Source organism: Schistocerca nitens, chromosome 2, assembly GCF_023898315.1.
Source record: "Schistocerca nitens isolate TAMUIC-IGC-003100 chromosome 2, iqSchNite1.1, whole genome shotgun sequence".
Lineage (NCBI taxonomy): Eukaryota > Metazoa > Arthropoda > Insecta > Orthoptera > Acrididae > Schistocerca > Schistocerca nitens.
This window is the reverse complement of record NC_064615.1, coordinates 214137861-214157041: the sequence shown is the minus strand read 5'-3', so window position 1 is coordinate 214157041 and position 19181 is coordinate 214137861.

Below are 19181 nucleotides of genomic sequence, written 5' to 3'. Positions count from 1 at the left end.
TCACATTGTGTGTTCAGTCACCTCCTCGCCTCCCCCCCCCCTTCCCCCTCAGCTTCATGATGATTTCGACACGGCTCTTATCGAGTGTTCTTCACTGACGGACAGCAAAGCTGCAACCTCCTTTGCCCAGCTTCAGTCCGAGCGCTCTGCAGTCGACGATCTCCGAGCTCACAACGCCGAACTGAACCACGCCATATTGTCGGCTACGCAAGCTCTCGCCAAGGCATGATGCCTCATACAACAACTGTCAACACCACCACCTTATGTCACTAGCGGCGCACCATGTGAGACTTTGATGCCACCGCCCCCCCGACACCAGAGACGCACCTCATGGAACTTTGTCACCGCTGATGCGGACAGCTTCCCTGGCACATAACATTAATGACTCTTGCGTGCTACCATTTCCCGTTCACGACGGCTCCCAAGCAAGTTCGCCAGCCCAGCTGAACTCTATCATGATTGGCACGACACACAAAATTGTCACAGCATACGGGCCACTAGTGTGTCATAAAGCATGCCGACTGCCACCACACAAACTACGCCTCGCTAAGGCCTGCAGTGGAGTTAATTCTGCGGGCAGGTATTGTTCATCTGTCAGACAGTAACTGGTCTTTGCCCATACACTTAGTTCCCAAAAAGGACGGCACAGTGCAACTCTGCAGCGACTGTCACTGCCTCAATGCATGGACCATATTAGACAATTATCCGATACCTTATATGCAAGACTTCACTAAAGTACTTAGCGGAGCACGCATCTTCAGTGTTTTGGACTGCTGCAAGGCATATTTACAGATACCCATGGAAAGACAGCATTGATCATACCTTTCAGCCTCTGTAAATTTTGTTACAAGCCTTATGGTCTCAAAACACAGACCAAACTTGGCAACGTTTTATAGACTCACTTCTATTTAACTGCACATATTGTTACGCATACCTCGACGACATACTCATTTTTTCCTCCTCTGACAGAGAACATGAACTCCACCTGGCCACAATACAGGACTTATTGACACAACATGGAGTCGAGATCAATAATGACAAGTCACAACTGGGGTACACCGTCACCTCGGAAGGTATACGCCCCTTCAGGAGCGGGTCGACTGCATTTGCGATCTACCTCTCCCAGTGTTGTTTCATGAATTATGCCGGTTTTTAGGAACTATCAATCTCTACAGTTATAACCTGCTGGTGGTGGCAGCAATTCAAGCCCCTTTCACTGATGCATTGGCCGGGAAACAAACCTCAGGCAGTCACCAAGTGCAGTGGTCTGACAATGTGGTGATAGCTTTTGAAGATCTCAAGTCAGCATTAGAATGTGGTGTCACTCTCGCCCACCCTTTCCCAGATGGCTGTATCTCTATTACAGCAGATGCAAATGATTTTGCAATTGGTGCAGTCCTCCAACAGCACATCAGTGGCATGACACAACCACTCCGTTTCTTTTCCAAAAAACTATCTACAGCTCAATGTAAATGGTCAGCATTTGACAGAGAATTGCTCGCAGTTTATGAAGCTGTAAAATATTTCTGCACAGACATCGAAGGACGGAACATAACAATTTTCACAGACCATCACTCCCTCGTGGAGGCTATGTGTAACCCCACTGTTGACCTTCCCCAACGTAGGTTTCGGCAGATGGACTTAATTTGCCAATACACAAAAGACATCCGTTACATCTGAGGTTCAGAAAATGTGGTGGCCGACTACCTATCACGTATCATTGCAGTTTCGTACCCCATTAATTCTGATGAATTGGACCACTTACAAGACAATGATACCGAATTGCACAACCTCTGACAGGACCCAGATACTTCCCTCCAGATCGATCCCGCAACCTACCAGGCTCAGTTGGGCCACTGTGGTGTGATACGTCCATGGGCACCGCCCAGTCAATTGTTCCCCCTGTGCTGCGTCACCAGGTATTCATCACTACATTACATAACCTTTCACATCCTGGTGCTAGGGTTACTACGTGCCTTGTTACAGAACACTTTGTGTGGCTGATGTGAAGAGGGATTGTCTTACCTGGGCTCGTGCTTGTTTACAGTGCCGGCGCAGCAAAGTCAGAAGGCACACACAACCCTGTCTAGGTAAATTCAGCATCCCAAAAGTCAACTTCCGACATGTGCATCTGGACCTTGTAGGACCGTTACATGTGTCTGATGGTTTCAGGTATATCCTGTCTGTCAATGACCGCATTACACGTTTGGTGGAGGCAATACCCCTGCAGGACATCACAGCGGATTCCGTAGCATGCACATTCGTATCCTCCTGGATAGCTCGATCCGGCTGCCTTATATCCATCACCACCGACCAGGGAAGGCAGTTTCCATCCCTGCTGTTTAACAAGCTCTGTGTACTCTGTGGGGTGGAAAGATTCCACACTACGGCTTACCAGCCACAGAGCAACAGACTGGTCGAGCGGTGACACAGGACTCTGAAAGCGGCCCTCATGTGCCATGGTGGTGAGTGGTCTGACACCCTTCCCTGGGTTACGTTAGGAATACATCAGGCACAACCACATGTTGCATGTGACATTACCCTGTCACAAGTGTCAGCAGGCAATGCCCCAACAGTGTGTTCCAGTGTTTCTCCTGAACTACGTTATTTTTCCACACCGCCTCCCCTATGGCCCCCTGTGTCCATTGTCAACAAAATCTGCATCTCAGTCAACACCTATGAGTGCCCACGTGACAAGCTTTCCTTGCAGCTCCACGAGGGATCCATCTTATCCTCCGCATAGGGGACACATCGTGCGAGTCAACCCCCATGTCACATATCACCATCCTGCGCACAGTCCCAATCCCAAATGAGGTGGATATGGCTGGCATAGCTGCAACGTTCAGCACCGATAGTATGCTCAAGATTCGCATCCCCCTCTCCACCTGTACTGCAACACCAACATCTTCCGTGCCAGTCCAGTTCACGCGTGCAGGTTGACCAGTCCCCCCCCACTGGATGGCGGACTATAGCGCTAGTCCACCCTGCACAGATGCACAGACAGCACGGACTCTTCACACATGCCTCTATCAACCAGCGAGCATCCCACAACACCACTACACAGGAAGCTGCCCACATCCTTTCCCCAGTGCTCCGCACTCCAGGGGTCGAAGGGGGGGGGGGGGGGAGGGGGGTTCTCTGTGGCGACCATCGACTTTGCGTAACTGCCACCTATGAAGTGCAGAGTAAACGGTCTTTGAGGACTCGTTGTTCTTTGCTTCGGTCTTGTGGACTTCGGTTGCAATGTGCATGCTGTGAATTTCTGTAGTGTTTTTCTTGTGTTTTGTATAACTACATGAACTTATTAAAAGTACCTGATCATAATTGATTGGAGTTTGCTGTGTGCGGTCAGTGGCTACAGCCAGGAAACCCACAAGTGCGTGAAATTGCTTACGCTTTCCAGATGTCATCTGAAAGGGTATATCACATTTTAACTGAATAATTAGTAATGAAAAAATTATCTACAAGATGGGTGCCGCTATCCTTGACACTGGATCAAAAACGCATGAGAATGGACATATCAGAACAATGTTTTGCCCATTTTAGGAGAAACAAATAAGATTTTTTGTGCTGGTTTGTGACCACAGATGAAACATGGGTGCACTACTATACTCTAGACACAAAACAACAGTCAAAGCAGTGGAAACACAGCAATTCTCTGCCACCAAAGAAAGCAAAGACAATTCCTTCAGCAGGAAAGGTCATGGCATCAGTGTTCTGGGATGCGAAAGGGATTCTGTTGGTAGATTATCTCCCCACTGGGAAAACAATTACTGGATAATACTATGCTAGCCTCCTGGACATATTGCAACAAAAGATACACAAAAAAAGGGCCAGGTATAGCAAGGAAGAAAGTCACCTTCCATCAAGACAATGTGCACCTGCACACATGTGCCATCGTGGGAAAATTACACGAACTATGGTATGAACTGTTGCCACACCCACCTTATTCACCTGATATGGCTCTGTCAGACTTCCATCTCTTCCCAAAACCGAAAGTTTTTCTTGATGGATGAAGATTCACTTCAAACGAAGAACTGATAGCCAGAGTTGACAACTATTTTGCAGGACTGGATGAAACTCATTGTCGAGATGAGATCAAGGCATTGGAATATCGTTGGACCAAGTGCATTAATATACGAGGAGACTACATTGAAAAATAACAAAAGTTTCAGTGATATAAGTACCTTTTTCCCTTTTCCGTTCCAAGAACTTTTCAAACCACCCTTGTATCTATAGTGTGAGAAAGTTTCGCCATTATCTGTTGGTCGGAAGTTTTACCTAGTGTCGAACTGTAAGCCACTTCAGTCTTTGTTTCATCCGTGCAAACCTGTTCCGCCATGCATGGCTCAGAAGCTGCAAATTTGGGCTTTGTTATTGTCACAGTATCAGTATGAAACATTGTACATGACCACATCAAAGCAGCCGGCCAGAGTGGCCGTGCGGTTCTAAGCGCTATAGTCTGGAGCGGAGCGACCGCTATGGTCACAGGTTTGAATCCTGCCTCAGGCATGGCTGCGTGTGATGTCCTTAGGTTAGTTAGGTTTAATTAGTTCTAAGTTTTAGGTGACTGATGACCTCAGAAGTTAAGTCGCATAGTGCTCAGAACCATTTTTGAACATCAAAGCATGCAAATGCTGATGACCTTCCTCACCTTCCTGTTGGTCCTGATTCTCAGTTTGATGCTACTGAAACGTCTTGTTGCCAGATTGATGCACATGACACTGAACTTTTACAGACTTTTCTACTGCACTATAGCAAAATTTCTCAGGCCACAGTAGCAGGTCCTGACTTGAACCTTGTTGTCAAAGGGCTGTTAAATGCTAATATCCTCCTCCTCCTCCAACTTCAACCTTTGTTGCACTACGGCTGTACTGCATGCCCATGTCCAATGAGAAACATTAAGGATTCCTTTGAGTGCCCATATTTTGCTCGTCAACATAGCCTCTCTGTCCAGCATGGTGTGATCTTATTGCAAAATTACTGTGGACAGTCACATGTGCTTATTCCTAAATTGTTGCAAAAAGATGTTTTGTGATTGCTCCAACACAGACACTGGGGAGTTGTAAGCACAAAACAGTTAGCGAATTGGCACTGTAGTTGGCCGGGCATCAACATCCACACTGAACAGATGATGTCACAGTGTCACACTTGTGCTGAAGATCTATTGACCCGGCCTCTGATGTTTTCAGCTGGGCCGAAGTCGCTGTGGTAGTGAATGCTTATTGACTTTGCTGGTCTCTTTTAGAGCACACACTGGCTTGTTGTTGTCAAACCTTTTAGCAAATCTCTCTTTGCAGTGTCCATGAACTTGACTATGTTGCATAGTACCTTTCGGGCTTCGCCACCAATTTTTTGGCTTGGAAGAGTGGATTCTAAAGTTTCGATCACCATTAACCATAATCAGTTATCAAGGAATGAATATCATGAGTGAACTGCTTAAACAGATCATTGCAAATAACAGAATTAAGAATTACACCAGCACACATTGAAGGAAATGGATGCATCAAGTGTGTTCACAGGGCAGTCATTAAAATGGTTAGCCATCACTAAGTAGTAAGCATGGAAACTGGGATGTGTGTCTCCTGTAATTCATAACTGCTTACAATGCACACTTCCATCTGAAATTGCATATGGAAGGAGGATGCATTCACCCTTCAACTATGTCTGATCGACCTCTCAAATCAGCACAAACATGGAAAGGAATTAGCATGCAGGCTAATGGAGGTGCGGAAGGGAGTGAAACATCGGAATCAGCAATTCTCTCTGCAGCAAGAGAAAAAAACATGTCAGCCAAGCAGTAGCACCACAGTATCGAGTTGCAGAGCTTTTCTACCTGAACAAACTAGTGTTAAAGAAGAGTCAATTCAAAAAAGAAGTTTTGGAATGTTTAAACTTGTCAGCATGTAGAATATATTAAATGTGAGTATAGAAGGGTGATAAATCAGTCAAAAATTGAGAATTTCAGGAAACTGCTCAAAGACTTGAACTGGATAGATGTTTACAATACTTTTCACTCAAATGGACAATACAAAACATTAATTAATAAAGTTACTTCCTCATTTGAAAATTGTTTCCCACTAAAGGTATCTCTAGTCAAACAAAAGTTTGAAAAAAAAAAAAAAAACCATGGATTACAAAAGTAATAAAGGTATCATGTGGGACAAAAAGGAAATTGCATTTACTATCTATGAACAGCTCTGATGTTAGTGTTTTGAATCACGTTCACACTTTTACTTATAAAATACTTTATTAAAATATACATATGTTCACTTTACAAAAGACACACGAAGACTATCTATTGCTCCTCATCACTCACGCATATATACACAAACATAGCTGTCACCACAATCGATACTTCTCGAACATACTCGATATAACTTATTCTAGAACGATGTTCTGGAACTTTCTCATATCCGATATAAATGTATTATATAATTCCAACACACCACCTTACATTTATATCGCGATGTTTAACATATTCCTAATTTTAATGAATTTTTCTTTACATAACGACTTTGTGAATATATCTGCAACATTTTCATTTGAATCTACTTTAACAATATCAATGAGTCCCTGTAAATAATACTCATTCACAAAATGGTAATGCACTTCTATGTATTTTGAATTCTTTGTAAAATTACCAAACTTCGCTATATTTAATGCTCCTGAATTATCTTCATATATGACAATAGGTTTTTCAAATTTAACATTAAAAATGTCTAAAATATCATGTACAAGTTTCACCTCGCTTACAGCTTCAGACAATGCTACATATTCTGCGAAAGTTGAAGCCTTTGTAACACTCGCTTGTTTTCTTGGCTTCCAAAATACAACATTACCAAATAATCTAATTACATAACCAGAAGTTGACTTTCTATCCACACTATCACCTGCCCAATCTGAATCCACAAAACAATCTAATATCTCAGCACTTTCATTCCTACAATGGTTTAATTTCAAATCTTTAGTTAAATATAAATATTTCAAAATTCTCAAAGCATATTTAAAATGAGTACTACTGTAACAACTTTGGAATCTGCTCAAGTAATTCACACTATAGCTAATATCTGGTCTAGTACCCAAACTTACGTACAAGAGTGCACCTATCAAGTTCCTATATCTAACGTCATTACAATCTTCATACGCTGGTTCTAACTTTAAATTTACTTCCATTGGAGTTTTGTACAAGATCGAATCTTCAATTTTATATTTCGCAGCTAACGAATCAATATTATTTTTATTGACTCAAACTCATAACTCTTGTTTCACAATCATAATTAATATCGATGCCAAGATATCTTTTTACCTCACCTAAATCTTTCATATTAAATCGTTTTGACAATAAGTTCTTAATCTTAACAATTTTTTCTTTTCTCACACAGCAAATGAGCAAATCGTCGACAAAAATAATCAAATAAATCAAGACATCTCCATCTCGCAATACATAAAGACAATAATCATATTTACTCCTTTTAAAACCTAAACTTCTTAAAAACTCGTCAAGACAATTGTACCAAGCTTGTGAGCTTTCTCGCAAACCATACAATGCTTTATACAATTTACAGACTCTATCCGTACCATCATCATATCCTCTTGGCTGCTTTACATAAACTTCAGATAAAACTTTACAATTTAGAAACGCAGTCTCTACGTCCATTTGTTCTATAACCAAACCTTCTTGACAACAGTATGACAACAAAATCTTTAATGTTTGCATATTGGTTACTGGAGAATAAATATCCTCGACGACTTCTTTTTGTTGAAACCCCCTGACAACTAATCTTGCTTTGTAAACACTTTCTGATTTCTTTGTGAAAACCCACTTTACATCAATGGCTTCTTTATCAACTGGTTTATCTACTAATTCCCATGTTTTTGTTTTTGTTCAAACAATCAATTTCCTTATTCATCGCTTTTTCCCAATAATTTGATTCGGCGCTGTTAATCGCCTCCTCAAAGCTTTCCGGACTATTTGCACTGCAAAAGTTTACATAAATAAAATTGCTGTAAACATAATCATTTAATATTTTTGGTTTTCTTTCTCTAGATGATCTCCTCAACCCAAGTACTTTCTCTGGTTCATGATTATCAGAAAGCTTTTCATTTTTCTCAATTTCCTTCTGTTTTTCTATTAGTTCAGTTTCATTTTCTATACTTTCGTGTTCAGAATCACTAAAATATTCACTTACTGAATCATAATCTTTAAACCCAATACATTTAACACCACTTTCAACAATGTCCACATGTCGAGCAACAACTATCTTATTATTTATTAGCACTCTGTAGCCTACTTCACAATAACCCATTAAAACCCCCAAATCGGCTTTCCTATCCCATTTCGACTTCCTCAGTTGCTCAGGTACTCTTACAAAAACTCTACTCCCATACAATTTCAAATGATTAACATTAGGTCTTTTCCCCAGTAATATCTCATAAGGAGTTTTCTTTTCAATGGTGTTAGCTAAAGTTCTGTTTTTGAGGTACGCTGCTGCACAAACCACTTCAGGCCAAAATCTCGTGTCTACTCGCGCTTCGGCTAGCAGACACCGAGACATGTCCATGATGGATCTGTTATACCTTTCAGCAGTACCATTAAGCTCATGCACATAAGGTGGACAAGCATTCAATACAATTCCTTTTTGTCTCACAAATTCATAGACATTTTCATTTAAATATTCCTTCCCATTGTCACATCTTATCTTTTTAACAGTTTTCCCAGTGAGATTCTCAACTTCATTAATATACTCTACAAAACAATTATATACTTGATCTTTAGATTTTATGGTGTAAACACGAGCTGCCTTACTGTAATCATCAATGAAAGAAAGAAAATATCTTTCCCCATGCATTCCAGTAGTTGAGTGAGGCCCATTTAGATCTGTGTGAACAATTTCTAAGATTTCTTTTGCTTTGGTTCTATTATTTTTAAAAGGAACATTTTGTTTTCGATACAGATTTTACATTTAATAAATTCTGATTCTAGTTCTGAAGGAACCCCATCTAACAATTGATGTTTACATAAAGTATTTAGATAATTGAAATTAACATGTCCCAAAATGCGGTGCCATTTTTCCTTTGTTGTCATATTATTGTCTTTACTCATAACATTAACATTAACTTCTCCTTTATTAATAGTACTACTCATTTTATACAACCTACTCTCTTTCCATGCAATCGCAATCAATCCATTAGCTTTATCAAAAATTTTAGAATTATTCCCTACCGATACAATTTTGTGATTATCTGTAATTTTGCCATAACTGATCAAGTTTTTGTCTATGTCTTTTACAAAGAAAACATCTCGCATATGAATTGGAACCATTTGATCATAGACAGGTAAATTACTAATTACATTACCAACTTTAGTAGCTTGCAAAATTTTTCCATCAGCAATTTTTACATTTATAGGTTGTTTTAAAGTTATTCTCTTAGAAAAATATTCCTCATTATTAATAACATGATCAGTACAGCCACTGTCTAATAACCAATTGATTTGAATTTGATTGTTGTTACTTGACTCTACTGTTCTATTTTGACCTATCATAGAATTAACCTCTGTTATAAAACTACTCATACCATGATCACTCTGATGGTAACCTTGCTTGCTGTGATGCCGACAGCTGCTAAAACCATGCTGCTCTCCTCGACCACGTTGCCTGCTGCCATAACCTCCATGCTGCATGTTGCCGTAATTTCCACGCTGTACATTGCTATAGCCTCCACGCTGCATATTCCCATTACCTCTGTTGCTACTTTGAAAATGTACTCCACGATGCCATGTGCCTCTGTTACTTGTTCTTCCCTGGTTACAATCACGTTTGAAGTGACCTCCTTTGCCGCATCGATAACATACTTGCTCCTGATTTCTTGAATTCAATTTTCTTTCTGTGTGAAATGCATTTGATTTTACCTCTTCATTTCCAGTTTTTGCATTCAATAATTGAATCTTACTTTTAACGTATTCAACTGTCTGGTCCTCTTCATTCAAGACGTCCACTAAGTCCCCAATATAGCTCATTGACTCTGGTAAAGTTCGCAGCATATAATTTAACTTCTCCTTTTCTGTTACTTTAGCGCCTGCAGATTTCAGCTCATTTACAGTTTTTTCAAATGCACTGAAAAATGTCCCCGTATCACTGTAATCACTTAACCTCAATTTGTCCAACTTGTTTCTGCATAATATTTGAAGGGCTGTAGACTCTTTCGAATATAATTCATCAAATTTCTTCATGATCTTGAAAGCACTTTCTCTGTCACTCACGAATTCTAGTTGCTTATTTGTGATTGCACCATAAATATAGTTGATAGCCTTCAAGTCCTCTTCATCCCACGTTTCGTTGTCTGAACTCACTTTTGCCCTGGTAGTCACTGTATGGCATTTCTTCATTTTTAGGTACATGATTATCCGCTGCTTCCAGTTCCCATAGTCCTCGCCATCAAATACAGGAATAGTTATATCAGCCATGTCGAACTTTCTGAATAACACGCGACGGCCACAATATAATATTTAACTTCTACTTTTCTTTTCAAGAACCACGCTCTGCTACCATGTTTTGAATCACGTTCACACTTTTACTTATAAAATACTTTATTAAAATATACATATGTTCACTTTACAAAAGACACACGAAGACTATCTATTGCTCCTCATCACTCACGCATATATACACAAACATTGCTGTCACCACAATCGATACTTCTCGAACATACTCGATATAACTTATTCTAGAACGATGTTCTGGAACTTTCTCATATCCGATATAAATGTATTACATAATTCCAACAGTTAGCATTATAATGCTTTACAAAGAATACTGCAAAATATTGAAGCACGTAATCCAGAATTCTAAGCAGTTTTATTATGAGAAAGAGATAACAACATCAGACAACAAAACAGAAACTATATGGGATACTTTGATGACAGAGGCAGGCGGGGTCACAAAGGAAGAGGAACAGATAGTTCTAAAAATAAATGAAACATTGGTAATAAGTGCATGTAGTGTTGCAAACCTCTTAACCAAGTACTTTGTTTCTGTTACTGACAGCTTGGAGTTATCAGGTTCAGTAAGCAGTGCAATGGAATACCTGAGATCAGTCTCTACAAATAACTTAAGCAAAATGGAAATGACATTCACTTCTCCCAAAGAAGTAGCATCCATCATAAAATCCTTAAAATCAAAGTAGTCAAGTGGTTATCATAACATAACAAAGAAGTTAATCAAAGAGTGCTCATGTGAGTTGAGTTCTACCTTAAGTTATTTGTGTAATCAATCTCTTACATTGGAACATTTCCAGACTGGTTAAAATATGCTGAAGTTAAGCCTGGTTACAAGAAAGGGGATGAAGAGATATCATAAAACTATTGACCAATTTACGTTTTCAGAATGAGATTATCACTCTGCAGCGGAGTGTGCGCTGATCTGAAACTTCCTGGCAGATTAAAACTGTGTGCCCGACCGAGACTCGAACTCGGGACCTTTGCCTTTCGCAGGCAAGTGCTCTACCATCTGAGCTACCGAAGCACGAATCACACCCGGTACTCACAGCTTTACTTCTGCCAGTATCTCGTTTCCTACCTTCCAAACTTTGCAGAAGCTCTCCTGCGAACCTTACAGAACTAGCACTCCTGAAAGAAAGGATATAGCAGAGACATTGCTTAGCCACAGCCTGGGGGATGTTTCCAGAATGAGATTTTCACTCTGCAGTGGAGTGTGCGCTGATCTGAAACTTCCTGGCAGATTAAAACTGTGTGCCCGACCGAGACTCGAACTCGGGACCTTTGCCTTTCGCAGGCAAGTGCTCTACCATCTGAGCTACCCATGTCTCCGCTATATCCTTTCTTTCAGGAGTGATAGTTCTGTAAGGTTCGCAGGAGAGCTTCTGTAAAGTTTGGAAGGTAGGAGACGAGATACTGGCAGAAGTAAAGCTGTGAGTACCGGGCGTGAGTCGTGCTTCGGTAGCTCAGATGGTAGAGCACTTGCCCGCGAAAGGCAAAGGTCCCGAGTTCGAGTCTCGGTCAGGCAGACAGTTTTAATCTGCCAGGAAGTTTCAGATCAGCGCACACTCCGCTGCAGAGTGAAAATCTCATTCTGGAAACATCCCCCAGGCTGTGGCTAAGCCATGTCTCCGCTATATCCTTTCTTTCAGGAGTGCTAGTTCTGTAAGGTTCGCAGGAGAGCTTCTGTAAAGTTTGGAAGGTAGGAGACGAGATACTGGCAGAAGTAAAGCTGTGAGTACCGGGTGTGAGTCGTGCTTCGGTAGCTCAGATGGTAGAGCACTTGCCCGCGAAAGGCAAAGGTCCCGAGTTCGAGTCTCGGTCGGGCACACAGTTTTAATCTGCCAGGAAGTTTCAATTTACGTTTTGTTGGCTTTTTCAGAAATATTTGAAAATGTTGTATTCAAGCATCTTCTTAACCATCAGACTGCAAATAATACATTATCCAAGTAACAGTTTGTGTTTCTTATTTTATTTTATTTACACATCAAGTTCCATAGGACCAAATTGAGGAGCAAATCTCCAAGGTCGTGGAATGTGTCAATGCATGAAATTACAACATAAAAGAAATAACAGGTAAAAATAAAATGTTTATGAACCAAAAAATGTCAAGCCATAAGTTTAAGTAAATGCAATCAACAATACAACAAGAATCAGCTTAATTTTCCAAGGAACTCCTTGACAGAATAGGAGTGACCCATGAGGAAACACTTCAGTTTCGATTTGAAAGTGCATGGATTACTGCTAAGACTTTTGACTTTTAGTGGTAGTGTATTGAAAATGGATGCAGCTTCTGCACATCTTTCTGCACAAGAGGTAAGGAATTCCGATCCAAATGGCTGGATTGATTTCTGCTGGGTATTAACTGAGTGAAAGTAGCTTATTCTTGGGAATAAGCTAATACTGTTAACAAGAAGTGACAGTAAGGTGTGTGTGTGTGTGTGTGTGTGTGTGTGTGTGTGTGTGTGTGTGTGTGTGTCAGAGATGCCAATGTCAAAATACCCAGACTAGTGAACAGGGGTCGACAAGAGGTTTGTGAACTTACACCACTTATTCCAGAACCGCTTGTTTCTGAGCCAAAAATATCCTTTTAGAATGAGAAGAGTTACCCCAAAATATAATACCATATGACATAAGCAAATGAAAATAAACAAAGTGGACTATTTTTTGTTCTGAATGATCACTCACTTCAGATACCATTCAAACAGTAAAAATGGCAGCATTAACTCTTTGAACAAGATCCTGAACGTGGGCTTTCCATGGCAATTTACTATCTATCTGAATACCTAGAAATCTGAACTGTTCAATTTCACTAATCATACACCCATTCTGTGAAATTAAAACGTCAGGTTTTGTTGAATTGTGTGTTAGAAATTGTAAACACTGAATCTTACTGTGACATAGAGTTAGTTTATTTTCTATGAGCCATGAACTTATGTCATGAACTGCACTATTTGAAACCAAGCCAATGTTGCACACAACACCCTTTACTACCCAGCTAGTGTCATCAGCAAACAGAAATATATTAGGGTTACCTGTAATACTAGAGGGCATATCATTTACATAATAAGGAACAGGAGTGGCCCCAACACTGATCCCTGGAGCACCCCCCCCCCCCCCCAATTGACCATAACCCTCTCAGACCCCACATCACAGCCATTCTCAACACCATGAATAATGATCTTTTGCTGTCTGTTGCTAAAGTAAGAGGTGAACCAATTGTGAGCTACTCCCCATATTCCGTAATGGTTCAAGTTCTGGAGCAATATTTTGTGATCAACACAATCAAACACTTTAGTTAAATCAAAAAATATGCCTAGCTTTTGAAACCTTTTGTTTATCCCATCCAGTACCTCGGAGAGAAAAGAGAATACAGCATTTTCACTCGTTAAACAACTTCTAAAGCCGAACGGTACATTTGATAGCAAATTGTATGATATAAAATGATCAATTATCCTTACATACACAGCCTTTTCAATAACTTTAGCAAATACTGATGGAATAGAACCAGGTCTAAAATTTCTACATTATCCCTTTGTCCCTTTTTAAAAACCAGCTTAATACTAAGTACTTTAATCATTCAGGAAACTGACCATTCCTAAAGGAAAAATTGCAAATATGTCAAAAGAATTATTGATTTGTTAAATCACCTTTGACATCAGCTGACACACACTCTCTCAGAATTGTCATGCACAACTCCTGCAAACATTCCCACTCCCTCAGAGTGAGGCTCACCAACTCAGCCAAGAAACCGCGACACAACAGATATGGAAGTCGCAAAATGACTTCCTAAGGTATTGCAAACATACTAACTTGCCTTTCCACATCCACAGTAAAGCAAAAATCTTAGTAGCTGTTGCAAGGTGTTAGTAGCAACAGAAGCTAGTCCCTTAAAAATAGTCATGAGAGGAAAAGGTAGCTTAGCAAAGTGGGACAATATATTATCTGAACCACTACCCCTCACAGCCAGAGAACTACTGATGTTTTTTAATACCAGATGACTTAGCTCTGCTCTCCCTCCTAGCTTCTCACTCCACTCTAAGGCACATAATCTAAACTGCAATTGCATTAACTGGGACCACAACTCACTTACACTCATCTTCTCTTTTGAATCATGGACTACCAAAATTCAGACCCTTGATACAACTAAACCAATGAGAAATCTGACCCTGAACATGATCAACCTGCATGTGAGATGGATTGCTATCTTCAGAAAGTCAATATTTTTCTCTAAATCAGAAATGGATGCAAAACTGTATTCAACAGTAGCAGTTACCTGGACAATTCAGGTCACGTGTCAGCTGTACCGAACATACCTCCGCTCCACACAGCCACGCTGACAGTAATGTGACACCTCCTACCTCAGGTTGCCCACAAATATGAAGTTCATAGTGTAGCTGCTCCTTCTGCAGGCAGTGCACTCCAAGTACTGTTCGAGCCCCCATTGTATTGCCAAGTATGCCTAGAAACTTACAGCAAGGATAGATTCTGAAAAATACAAACCACTATTACAACTTTGCTAGGAGGATATTACTACCAACAATCATGACACGAATGATTCTTGGGTTTAGATTAATCCCCCATGTCGAAAGGGAAACATGCTCTGCTACCATTTTGATATGTGGCTTGTCATGCCTAGTTGCCTTTGGATCAGAGGATCAGAAGGACTGGACCAAAGGGGTATTGAACATCCTTCATGGCACCAACAAGGGCTCTTATATACGGGGTGGTCCACTGATAGTGACCAGGCCAAATATCTCACAAAATAAGCATCAAACGAAAAAACTACAAAGAACAAAACTCGTCTAGCTTAAAGGGGGAAACCAGATGGCACTATGGTTGGCCCTCTAGATGGTGCTGCCATAGGTCAAATGGATATCAACTGCGTTTTTTTAAATAGGAACCCCCATTTTTTATTACATATTCGTGTAGTACGTAAAGAAATATAAATGTTTTCGTTGGACCACTTTTTTCGTTTTTTGATACAAGGCGCTGTAAAAATCACAAACGTATAAGTACATGGTATCAAGTAACATTCCACCAGTGCGGATGGTATTTGCTTCGTGATACATTACCTGTGTTAAAATGGACCATTTACCAATTGCGGAAAAGGTCGATATCATGTAGATGTATGGCTATTGTGATCAAAATGCCCAACGGGAGTGTGCTATGTATGCTGCTCGGTATCCTGGACGACATCATCCAAGAGTCCGGACCGTTCACCAGATAGTTACATTATTTAAGGAAACAGGAAGTGTTCAGCCACATGTGAAACATCAAGATGCCCAAGTAGGTGTTTCAGCTGCTGCCGTGGCTAATCCGCACATCAGTAGCAGACAAACTGCGCGAGAATCGGGAATCTCAAAAACGTCGGTGTTGAGAATGCTACATCAACATCAATTGCACCTGTACCATATTTCTATGCACCAGGAATTGCACGGCGATGACTTTGAATGTCGTGTACAGTTGTGCCACTGGGCAGAACAGAAATTATGGGACGATGTCAGATTTTTTTTCATGGGTTCTATTTAGCGACGAAGCCTCATACACCAACAGTGGCAACGTAAACTGGCATAATATGCACTACTGGGCAATGGAAAATCCACGATGGATGTGACAAGTGGAACATCAGTGACCTCGGCGGGTTAATGAATGGTGAGGCATTATGGGAGGAAGGATAATTGGCCCCTGTTTTATCGAAGGCAACCTAAATGGTGCAATGTATGCTGATTTCCTACGTAATGTTCTACCGATGTTACTACAAGATGTTTCACTGCGTGACAAAATGGCGATGTACTTCCAACACCGAGCGAGGTGGCGCAGTGGTTAGCACACTGGACTCGCATTCGGGAGGACGACGGTTCAATCCCGTCTCCGGCCATCCTGATTTAGGTTTTCCGTGATTTCCCTAAATCGTTTCAGGCAAATGCCGGGATGGTTCCTTTGAAAGGGCACGGCCGATTTCCTTCCCGATCCTTCCCTAACCCGAGCTTGCGCTCCGTCTCTAATGACCTCGTTGTCGACGGGACGTTAAACACTAACCACCACCACCACCTACTTCCAACATGATGGATGTCTGGCACATAGCTCGCGTGGGGGTGAAGTGTTATTGAATAGTATATTTCGTGGCAGGTGGATTGGTCGTTGAAGCACCATAGCATGGCCCACACGTTCACTGGATCTGATGTACCTGGATTTCTTTCTGTGGGGAAAGTTGACGGATATTTGCTATCGTGATGCACTGACAACACCTGACAACATGCATCAGAACATTGTCAATGCATGTGTGAACATTACTGAAGGCGAACTACTCGCTGTTGAGAGGAATGTCTTTACACGTATTGCCAAATGCATTGAGGTTGACAGACATCATTTTGAGCATTTATTGCATTAATGTGGTACTTACTGGTAATCACGCTGTAACAGCATGCATTCTCAGAAATGATAAGTTCACAAAGGTACATATATCACATTGGAACAACCAAAATAAAATGTTCAAATGTACCTACACTCTGTATTTTAATTTAAAAATTAACTGTTACCAACTGTTCATCTACAAGTGTGAGCCATATGTTTGTGACTATTACAACGTGACCTGTCACAAAGCAAAAAAAGTGTTCCAACTAAAACATTCATATTTCTTTACGAACAACATGAATATGTAATAAAAAAATGGGGATTTCCTATTTTAAAAAAACACAGTTGATATCCGTTTGACCTAGGGCACTGCCATCTAGCGGACCAACCATAGTGCCATCTGGTTTCCCCCTTCAGGTTAGTCAAGTTTCGTTCTTTGTAGTTTCATTGTTTGATGCTTATTTTGTGAGATATTTGGCCCAGTCACGATCAATGGACCACCCTGTAGAGAAGGCTATTTACATGTACAGCGAGAAAGTTCTTAATTCATTAGATACCAAATTAGAGGCTACTGGCATCTTCTGTGACTTGTCAAAAGCCTTTCATTGTGTGAATCACAGCATTTTCTTAAGTAAATTAGAATATTGTGTCACTGACAGTGCTGCAAAATGGTTAGTGTTACCTAACGAACAGGAAACAAATATCTGTGGAGTAAGCAGTCAGTCTTCATCTGAATGGAAATTAATTACATGTGGTGTTCCTCAAGGGAAAGTCCCTTGATTTTTATGATGTACATTATAAACTCCTTGTCTGTTACATTGGTAATGGCCTTGCCGCAGTGGTAGCACTGGTTCCCATCAGATCACTGAAGTTAAGCACTGTCGGGCTGGGCTAGCACTTGGCTGGGTGACCATCCGACCATCCAGTCTGCCGAGTGCTGTTGGCAAGTGGGGTGCACTCAGCCCTTGTGAGGCAAACTGAGGTGCTACTTGGTTGAGAAGTAGCGGCTCCAGTCTGAAAAACTGACAAATGGCCAGGAGAACAGTGTGTTGACCATATGCCTTTCCAAATCTGCGTCCAGTGATGCCTATGGGCTGAGGATCAGAAGGCTGCTGGTCGGTACTATTGGGCCTTCATGGCCTGTTCGGGAGGAGAAAGAGAGTGTTACATTGGCAGATGCAAAGTTTGTTTTGTTTGCAGATGAACCAAACTTTGCAATAAATAGCAAGTCAAGTACAGATTTAGAAATGGCTGCTATTCATATTTTCACTGACATTAATAAATGGTCTGAAGCTAGTTCACTGTCATTAAAGTTTGAAAAGACCTGCTGTAAAAGATTTCCTTCCAGCATGTGTATAACATATGAAGACATGCAGATAGAAGAGACTGATAGTGTTAAATTTCTGGGATTAAACTCAATAACAAATTTAATTGGGAAGGAAATGCCACAGAATTGCTGAAGTGCCTAGTCTGCATTTGTAATGTGAGTGGTGTCAAAGGTACGACATACAAAATAACTTCTTATTTTCATTCTATTGTGTCACATGGGATCATATTTTGGGATAACTCATCAAATTGAGCAAAGGTTTTTAGAGTGTAAAAGTGTTAGTAAGACACAGTTGTGGTGCAAATTCAAGAACATCACATAGAAAGCTGTTTGAGGAACAGGGTATTCTAACCACTGTTTCTCAGTATATTTATTCATTAATAAAATTTGTTGCAAATAATATTTCTCTATTTCCAACCAATAGCTCAATACATATGACAGTCTTTCAGTAGGTAATGGGCCACATTTTTTTTCTCAGAACATTTTTATTGTTAAGAGTCAGAATTTTGCGACAATATACATCAACATGTCTTGTCCATGTCCTATTTTTCTACATAGTCTCCATCACATTCTATAGCTGTATGCCAACGTTGTGGAAGAGCATGCATTCCCTGCTGGTAAAAACTCTTATCCTGTAGGTGTAGCCATGTTTTCACTGCATGACTGACACTCCTGTCATCTTCAAAGTGTGTTCCCCATAAAGAATCTTTAAGCAGTCCAGACTGAGGGTGCCAGGTCTGGGCTGTAGAATGGACGAGGCAATGATGTCCAACCAAATTTGGCGATGTGTTCCCTGGTTTTCAGGCTTGCACATGGGGGACCATTATCACGTTGGAGTAAGATGTCTGCTGGATTCTTATCTGATCGAACACGTCGGAAACGGTTATTTAGTTTATTCGGAGTCTTCAAGTATGCCTCTGCATTGATGATTGACCCTCTTAGCATCACATCCATGAGAATGACAGCATCACAATACCAGAAGATTGTCACCATGGCTCT